General features: G+C 41.8%; 1 long non-coding RNA gene across 1 annotated transcript; it reads right to left on the reverse strand.

Annotated features, from left to right (window-relative positions):
• Nucleotides 1-76: 76 nt before the first annotated feature.
• LOC115416718 (uncharacterized) lies at nucleotides 77-8205 on the reverse strand. The gene is made up of 2 exons (XR_003935016.1): nucleotides 8107-8205; nucleotides 77-1875 (listed from the first exon to the last, which is right to left on the reverse strand). It is a non-coding gene; the product is annotated as an uncharacterized LOC115416718 (long non-coding RNA).
• Nucleotides 8206-9317: the final 1112 nt, after the last annotated feature.

The following is a 9317-nucleotide window of genomic DNA, read 5'->3' on the forward strand; positions in this document are numbered from 1 at the left end:
TTATAATTCAACAGAGGAATGGTAGTATCAGAATATAATTATAGAAATGTTTCCATATAAACCAGACTCGTTAATGTTCATTCATGACAGATTTATTAATTATTCTCGGACAAAACAATAACAGTAAAAACAAAGTGACATAATATTCAGAATAAACAGAGTAAAAGTGAGCGTTTAAAAGCTGAAAAAGAATGAATCACTGATAGAATGTTACCATGAAAACAGATCAGGAACACGAAGAACAGATGAATAAAGAACGTCAGCTGGTCTCAAACACAAAGCATGATGGGAAATATTTCCACAGAAACATAAATAATCAGCATATATTTACATCTGATTAACCACAGTTGAATCTGACATAATAAACATCATAAACAGAGACTGTGGGCAGATGGATGAGCTGAGGTCAAAGGTCAAAGGTCAAGAATACCCTGAATATTTGGGTTTCAAGTCCGATCATCAACTCACAGATTTACAAGAACAAACTCTGGGTCAGTTCATGTTTTTGTTGATGGTTTTGTCCATGTTTCCGCTGTAAGATTGTTTTTGTCCACGTTTACTCGTCTTTTTGAGAGTTTGACAGATTTTTTTTCTTAGTTTTTTGTCGATTCTCACATTTAATACAAAAAAGAGAACATTCATTGGTCAGAACTTTAGATGAGTTGGTTCGTCTCAGGCTACATTTCTGTCCTTATTTTTACACTTTAACTTTATTTTTCATCTTTAACTCATACATTTGTGTTTTTTTCTTCCATATGTGAAACTTCCACAGATTTTCTGACATTCATTCTTTGAAATACAGAACTAATCTCACATCATGTGCCCAATTTTCATACAAACGTGACTTTATAAACTTTATAAATCTGAGTTTTTTCTTGATTTTATCCTTTATTTCTAATTGTACCTTTTTCATTTTTCTTTTTCTTGTAAAACTTTAATCTCACAGAGAATCCCAGTATTTATGAGACGAATTTGAGTTTTTTTCTCATAAATACAATAGATTCTTTTATTTTCAGCTACAGTTTGTTTTTGTCTTTTCCGTATAAACTAATGACTCACACTTGATTTTTTTTTTCTCCGTATTTTTCTCGTCAATGTCGTCCTTTAATATCAGAGAATATTCACTTTGTCTGTAAACGTCAGGGGTTTTTTTCCTTGAAACCTCAACATTTTCTTGTAAATGGACTTTTTGAATCTCAGAATATCTGCACATGTATGTATACTTGTGAGGTTTTTTCTTGTTTCTTCTCCTCCGGCTTTAGAACGTCTGAGTCTCAGTTTTGCTGCTAAACGTTAAAGTCGATGTTGGACACGTGGTCGTGGTCATCGTGGTCGTGGTCATCGTGGTCGTGGTCGTTGTGGTCGTGGTCATCGTGGTCGTGGTCATCGTGGTCGTGGTCGTTGTGGTCATCGTGGTCGTGGTCGTTGTGGTCGTGGTCATCGTGGTCGTGGTCATCGTGGTCGTTGTGGTCATTGTGGTCGTGGTCATCGTGGTCGTGGTCATCGTGGTCGTGGTCGTTGTGGTCGTGGTCATCGTGGTCGTGGTCATCGTGGTCGTGGTCGTTGTGGTCATTGTGGTTGTTGTGGTTGTTGTGGTCGTGGTCATCGTGGTCGTGGTCATCGTGGTCGTGGTCATCGTGGTCGTGGTCGTTGTGGTCGTGGTCATCGTGGTCGTGGTCATCGTGGTCGTGGTCGTTGTGGTCATTGTGGTTGTTGTGGTTGTTGTGGTCGTCGTCTCATCGGGTCTTGAAGTGGACGCTGGTCGTCCAGACGTCGGCGCCCTGTCCAACGGTCACGTCCGACGGCAGAGTGTCCAGCCCCAGCAGAGGAGGGAGGTCCTTCTGGTCCACGTGGACCTCCAGGGTCGACCTGAGGCTGGACCAACGGGGGGGGGGGGGGGGGTGGGGGGGACACAACAGTCAGCGACTGCGCCTTGACTGTTCAACACTTTGACTTTTGTTTATTTTGTCCGTGTTTGTTATGAGTTTTTTGTTACATTTTTTTGTCTTTTGGCTGATTTTTACCTCCGCAAGGAGGTTATGTTTTTTGCCAGGGTTTGTTTGTCTGTTTGTTTGTCTGTTTGTTTGTTTGTTTGTCTGTCCGTTAGTGTGCAACATAACTCAAAAAGTTATGGACAGATTTGGATGAAATTTTCAGGGTTTGTTGGAAATGGGATAAGGAAGAAATGATTACATTTTGGTGGTGATCGGGGGTGGGGGGGGCCCATGGGGGGGGGGGGGGGCACTGATCAGCCTTGGCGGAGGTCTGTGCTCTCCAGTGCTTCTAGTTTTCAATTTATTATTTCATTTCCTCATTTTTTTTTTCTCAGTTTTTGTTTGTTGTTGATCATTTTGTTGATTTTCATTTGAATTTTTCATTTTTGTCTATTGTTTTTGTAGACTTTATTGAATTTTGCACATTTTTTTCATCTTTTTGTAGATTTTTATTTAATATTTGTAATTTTTCTCAATTCTGGCATTTGATGACTTTGTTTCGCTAATGAATTATTTAACCTCCTCAGACCCACTGTCCACATTTGTGGACAAACTTTCACAACTTTATACAAAAAGAAAAGAAAAGAGAACTGTCCATCACAAGGACATTCCATCAAACTTTAAAAGTGCATCTGAAAAAACTGCTGCATCATGTTTTCAACATAGGAACTGACTGAATAAAAAACTAAAGAGGCTGGTACTCTGCTGACATTTCCTGGGTCTGAGGAGGTTAAGACTATTTTTTGTGTCCATGTTTGTTATGTTTTTTTTATTCAGTTTTTTAGCGTAGCGGCCGACAGGCCGTACACTACTGTCGTCGTCTGTCGTCCGTTACAAACATTTCAGTCGTCTTCTTCTCCTAAACTCCAGTTGTGACTGACTTCAGACTTGGTCTACAGCGTCTGTATGATGACGTCAGCACGAGGCAGTGGAATTATTTCCATCCAGATCTGATTCTGGATTTGGTGCAACTTTGAAAAATGTTCCCATTCTAACAGATAAGAAGTGGATTGATCCAATAAATCAGTATCAATGATATCAAGTGTGAATTTGAATTTTCTACAGATCTGATTGAATATGAGCAGAACATGGACTATTTCTGTAATAGAGTAAATACACAGAACTGGGGCAGAAGAAATGGATCTGGATACATTTACCGAAGCTTTGAATTTGGACGCTAAGATACAGGAACACTGGTCTGATTTTTTGTTTGTTTGTTTGTTTGTTTGTTTTTGGTTCATTTTTTCAATTTATTTTATTGTTTTTCTCAGTTTTTGTTTGTTGGTCATTTTGATTTTCATTTGAATTTTTTTTTTTTTTTTGGTCAGTTGTCTTGGTTGATTTTATTTATTTTTGGGCATTTTTTTTCTCTTTTTGTAGATTTTTATTCAAGATTCATAATTTTGCTCATTTCTTGTGTTTGTTCATTTTGTTTCGTTAATTCATTTTTTAAGAGTGTTTTTTTTTTTTGTCCATATTTGTTATGTTTTTTGTTAAATTTTTTTGTTTTTGATTGATTTTTTACTTATTTTTTGTTTTATGACTTTTTTTTTGTCAGTTCTTGTTTATGTTTTTGATTTTGCTCATTTTTTCCCTCAGGTTTAGTTAGGTTTTCATTTATGCATTTTGGTCATTTTTTGTCAATTGTTTAGATTTTTGCTCATTTTTTCATTTTTTGTTGATATTTATTGAATATTTGTAATTTTTCTCCATTCTTTTTTTTGTTGATCTTCAATATTTTTCATTTTTTTCATTTCCTGTGTTTGTAGATTGGTTTTGTTAACTGATGACTTTAGAGTATTTTTTGTTTATTGTCTGTTCATCTTTTTGTTCGCATTGTGTTTTTGGTTGATTCTTGTGGGGGGGTTTTTGGGGGCGGGGTTTAATAGTCATGTTGGGGTGGGGGGGCAGCTGTGGCAGCTTCGGGCCCCATTGCCCTGACAGATGGCGTCCTGCAGGGGTCAAAAGGCCGCCTGACCCCGGGGCTCCACCCCCACACTTTACTGCTTAATCCTTCATTCCTTCAGAGGACGAGCCAGACGGCGGACACACGTCCTGCTCACACGAAATGAACGGAGTTAGAAACAATGACTTCGGAAAGGGTTTTAGAGAGCTTTGACCATTTGGTTTTTTTCACCTTCTGGGGAAACAAAAGCACAGATGGCGTCAAAGTCTGTGTTTTCACTCTTTGGAAAAGGAGACAGAAGGCCAAATACAGCGATTGTACTTCACTGACAAACGTACTCTGACTCTGTTTAAGCTGAATATGTGTGAAAAACCTCTGCATTCTGACTGGACCTGAGGAAAATGAGCCATAAAAAACCCGATATAAACTGATGATGAAACTCCGGCTGGGATCTGAACACTGAAAATCCTCAACAAACTAACGAAGGAAAAAAAAAACAACATAACTGTATGAAAACGGGTCACAGAAGATGAAAAAAACACAAGAACAAAAAAATGGAAGCAAATGAAGCAAAATAGGGGGAAAGATAAAAATTGCAAAAACACCCAAAACAACAGACAGAACAAACATAACACGTAAAAGGACAGAAAGAATAAGATGAAATAAAAAAGATGTATAAGACAAAAAAAACAGACTTAAAAAATAAAGAACATGTAAAAGACGCAACATAACAAAAACATTAATGTTTAAAAGGAAAAAAAGATGAAAAGAGTAAATGTGGGATAAACGTCCAGTAGAAAAACCTCTGAGAACGTTTTAGAACCTGTGTTTTTGGTTCTACTTCCTGTCTGGTGATTCTACTTCCTGTCTGTGGTGGTTGTACTTCCTGTCTGGTGATTCTACTTCCTGTCTGGTGATTCTACTTCCTGTCTGGTGATTCTACTTCCTGTCTGTGGTGATTCTACTTCCTGTCTGTGGTGGTTGTACTTCCTGTCTGGTGATTCTATTTCCTGTCTGGTGATTCTACTTCCTGTCTGTGGTGGTTGTACTTCCTGTCTGGTGATTCTATTTCCTGTCTGGTGGTTGTACTTCCTGTCTGGTGATTCTATTTCCTGTCTGGTGATTCTACTTCCTGTCTGTGGTGGTTGTACTTCCTGTCTGGTGATTCTATTTCCTGTCTGGTGGTTGTACTTCCTGTGGGTGATTCTATTTCCTGTCTGGTGATTCTACTTCCTGTATGGTGGTTTGTACTTCCTGTCTGGTGATTCTATTTCCTGTCTGGTGGTTGTACTTCCTGTCTGGTGATTCTATTTCCTGTCTGGTGATTCTACTTCCTGTCTGTGGTGGTTGTACTTCCTGTCTGGTGATTCTATTTCCTGTCTGGTGGTTGTACTTCCTGTCTGGTGGTTGTACTTCCTGTCTGGTGGGTTGTACTTCCTGTCTGGTGGTTGTATTTCCTGTTTGGTGGTTGTACTTCCTGTCTGGTGATTCTATTTCCTGTCTGGTGGTTGTACTTCCTGTCTGGTGGTTTGTACTTCCTGTCTGGTGGTTGTACTTCCTTTTGGTGGTTTGTACTTCCTGTCTGGTGGTTGTATTTCCCTGTTTGGTGGTTGTACTTCCTGTCTGGTGATTTCTATTTCCTGTCTGGTGGTTGTACTTCCTGTCTGGTGGTTGTACTTCTGTCTTGGGTGGTTGTACTTCCTGTTTGGTGGTTGTACTTCCTGTCTGGTGATTCTATTCCTGTCTGGTGGTTGTACTTCCTGTCTGTGGTTGTACTTCTGTTGGTGGTTGTAATTCCTGTCTGGTGGTTGTATTTCCTGTTTGGGGTTGTACTTCTGTATGGTGATTCTATTTCCTGTCTGGTGGTTGTACTTCCTGTCTGGTGGTTGTATTTCCTGTTTGGTGGTTGTACTTCCTGTCTGGGATTCTATATTCCTGTCTGGTGATTCTACTTCCTGTTCTGGTGGTTGTACTTCCTGTTTGGTGGTTGTACTTCCTGTCTGGTGATTCTATTTCCTGTCTGGTGATTCTACTTCCTGTCTGGTGGTTGTACTTCCTGTTTGGTGGTTGTACTTCCTGTCTGGTGATTCTATTTCCTGTCTGGTGGTTGTACTTCCTGTTTGGTGGTTGTACTTCCTGTCTGGTGGTTGTACTTCCTGTCTGGTGGTTGTACTTCCTGTCTGGTGGTTGTACTTCCTGTGTGGTGGTTGTACTTCCTGTCTGGTGGTTGTACTTCCTGTCTGTGGTTGTACTTCCTGTCTGGGGTTGTACTTCCTGTCTGTGGTGGTTGTACTTCCTGTCTGGTGTTGTACTTCCTGTCTATGGTGGTTATACTTCCTGTCTGGTGGTTGTACTTCCTGTCTGTGGTGATTCTACTTCCTGTCTGGTGATTCTACTTCCTGTCTGTGGTGGTTGTACTTCCTGTCTGGTGATTCTATTTCCTGTCTGGTGGTTGTACTTCCTGTCTGTGATTCTATTTCCGGTCTGGTGATTCTACTTCCTGTCGGGTGGTTGTACTTCCTGTCTGGTGATTCTATTCCTGTCTTGGTGGTTGTACTTCCTGTCTGGTGATTCTATTTCCTTCTGGTGATTCTACTTCTGTCTGTGGTGGTTGTACTTCCTGTCTGGTGATTCTATTTCCTGTCTGGTGGTTGTACTTCCTGTCTGGTGGTTGTACTTCCTGTTTGGTGGTTGTACTTCCTGTCTGGTGGTTGTATTTCCTGTTTGGTGGTTGTACTTCCTGTCTGGTGATTCTATTTCCTGTCTGGTGGTTGTACTTCCTGTCTGGTGGTTGTACTTCCTGTCTGGTGGTTGTATTTCCTGTTTGGTGGTTGTACTTCCTGTCTGGTGGTTGTACTTCCTGTCTGGTGGTTGTACTTCCTGTCTGGTGGTTGTATTTCCTGTTTGGTGGTTGTACTTCCTGTCTGGTGGTTGTATTTCCTGTTTGGTGGTTGTACTTCCTGTCTGGTGATCTATTTCCTGTCTGGTGGTTGTACTTCCTGTCTGGTGGTTGTATTTCCTGTTTGGTGGTTGTACTTCCTGTCTGGTGATTCTATTTCCTGTCTGGTGATTCTACTTCCTGTCTGGTGGTTGTACTTCCTGTTTGGTGGTTGTACTTCCTGTCTGTGATTCTATTCTGTCTGGTGGTGTTACTTCCTGTTGGTGGTTGTACTTCCTGTATGGTGATTCTATTTCCTTTCTGGTGGTTGTACTTCCTGTTTGGGTGGTTTACTTCCTGTCGGTGTTGTACTTCCTGTCTGGTGGTTGTACTTCCTGTCTATGGTGGCTGTACTTCCTGTCTGGTGGTTGTACTTCCTGTCTGGGGGGTTGTACTTCCTGTCGTGGTGGTTGTACTTCCTGTCTGGTGGTTGTAGTTCCTGTCTATGGTGGTTGTACTTCCTGTCTGGTGGTTGTACTTCCTGTCTGTGGTGGTTGTACTTCCTGTCTGGTGGTTGTACTTCCTGTCTGTGGTGGTTGTACTTCCTGTCTGGTGGTTGTACTTCCTGTCTGTGGTGGTTGTACTTCCTGTCTATGGTGGCTGTACTTCCTGTCTGGTGGTTGTACTTCCTGTCTGTGGTGGTTGTACTTCCTGTCTGGTGGTTGTACTTCCTGTATGGTGGTTGTACTTCCTGTCTATGGTGGTTGTACTTCCTGTCTGTGGTGGTTGTACTTCCTGTCTGGTGGTTGTACTTCCTGTCTGGTGGTTGTACTTCCTGTCTGTGGTGGTTGTACTTCCTGTCTGGTGGTTGTACTTCCTGTCTGTGGTGGTTGTACTTCCTGTCTGGTGGTTGTACTTCCTGTATGGTGGTTGTACTTCTTGTCTATGGTGGTTGTACTTCCTGTCTGGTGGTTGTACTTCCTGTCTATGGTGGTTGTACTTCCTGTCTGGTGGTTGTACTTCCTGTCTGGTGGTTGTACTTCCTGTCTGTGGTGGTTGTACTTCCTGTCTGGTGGTTGTACTTCCTGTCTGGTGGTTGTACTTCCTGTCTGGTGGTTGTACTTCCTGTCTGTGGTGGTTGTACTTCCTGTCTGGTGGTTGTACTTCCTGTCTGGTGGTTGTACTTCCTGTCTATGGTGGTTGTACTTCCTGTCTATGGTGGTTGTACTTCCTGTCTGGTGGTTGTACTTCCTGTCTGTGGTGGTTGTACTTCCTGTCTGGTGGTTGTACTTCCTGTCTGGTGGTGTACTTCCTGTCTGTGTACTCACTCCCAGTGGGGCTGGTACCCGTGTCCTCCCTCCACCTTCTGGTCTTCAGATGTAGAACCTCATGCAGCTCCAGACAGAACCGGTCCACGTCGGTTCCACCCAGGAAAACCTTCACCTCCTTCTTCTGCTGCTCAGACAGTTCAGCTGAAACTCTGGGCTTAAAGCCACCAAACGGGTCCTGAAACAGTAGAAGAAGAACCTGTTAGAACCTGTTAGAACGTTGGTTTAACTCAGATCTGTCAGCTCTACAAAAACAAAGACCTGAAAGTGACCTGGACTAGAGTTTAGTCAAACTAAGGTCAGATGAGTCTGAGTGAAACTGAAGAAACTGCAACAAAATGAAACTGAAGAAAATGACCAAACAAAACTAATGTGAAAATAAAATGTAGAAGATGAACCAAGATGAAAACCAAGAAACTTCACTTTGATTTTGTTCAGTTTTCACAACGTCACACATTCAAATGTAGTAGTACACCCTAGTACTACAAATACTACAAATACCACTAACAATACTACTCCTACTACTAATACTTCTACTACTGTTACTTCTACTTCTACTACTACTATTACTATTATTACTTCTACTACTCCTACTATTACTCTTACTCCTCCTACTACTACTTCTTGTACTCCTATTACTTCTCCTCCTCTTCTGTTCCTTCAGTTCTAGTCTCATCTCCATCTGTTGTCATGTGACTCATTACCTGTTTCCTGTTGAGCATGAGCTCAGATTTCCAACAGGTGAGGAGCTGCCAGCTGTGAACGCTGTTCTGCACTAGAACATCTGCAAGAGCCTGAAACCCACAGAACACCAACAGGTTCATGATTAAACCCACAGAACACCAACAGGTTCATGATTAAACCCACAGAACACCAACAGGTTCATGATTAAACCCACAGAACACCAACAGGTTCATGATTAAACCCACAGAACACCAACAGGTTCATGATTAAACCCACAGAACACCAACAGGTTCATGTTGGTCCACAGGAAGGTTCTGCTCTGACCCAGTGGCCAAAGCCCATCTTCACTCTGTAGTTCAGGTCAAATCCACCTGACCCTGGAACCACCAGCAGGGGGCAGTGATCTGAAACCCACCCAGCTGGTGACATCACTCTGCGTTCATGTGCAGTTCCCTGTTGGACCAGTAGGAGGCTCTGAAGTAAACACAGGATGACTGAGGTCAGCCACATGAGAACATGTGGGTTCC

This window comes from Sphaeramia orbicularis, unplaced genomic scaffold (assembly GCF_902148855.1).
Source record: "Sphaeramia orbicularis unplaced genomic scaffold, fSphaOr1.1, whole genome shotgun sequence".
Taxonomy (NCBI): domain Eukaryota; kingdom Metazoa; phylum Chordata; class Actinopteri; order Kurtiformes; family Apogonidae; genus Sphaeramia; species Sphaeramia orbicularis.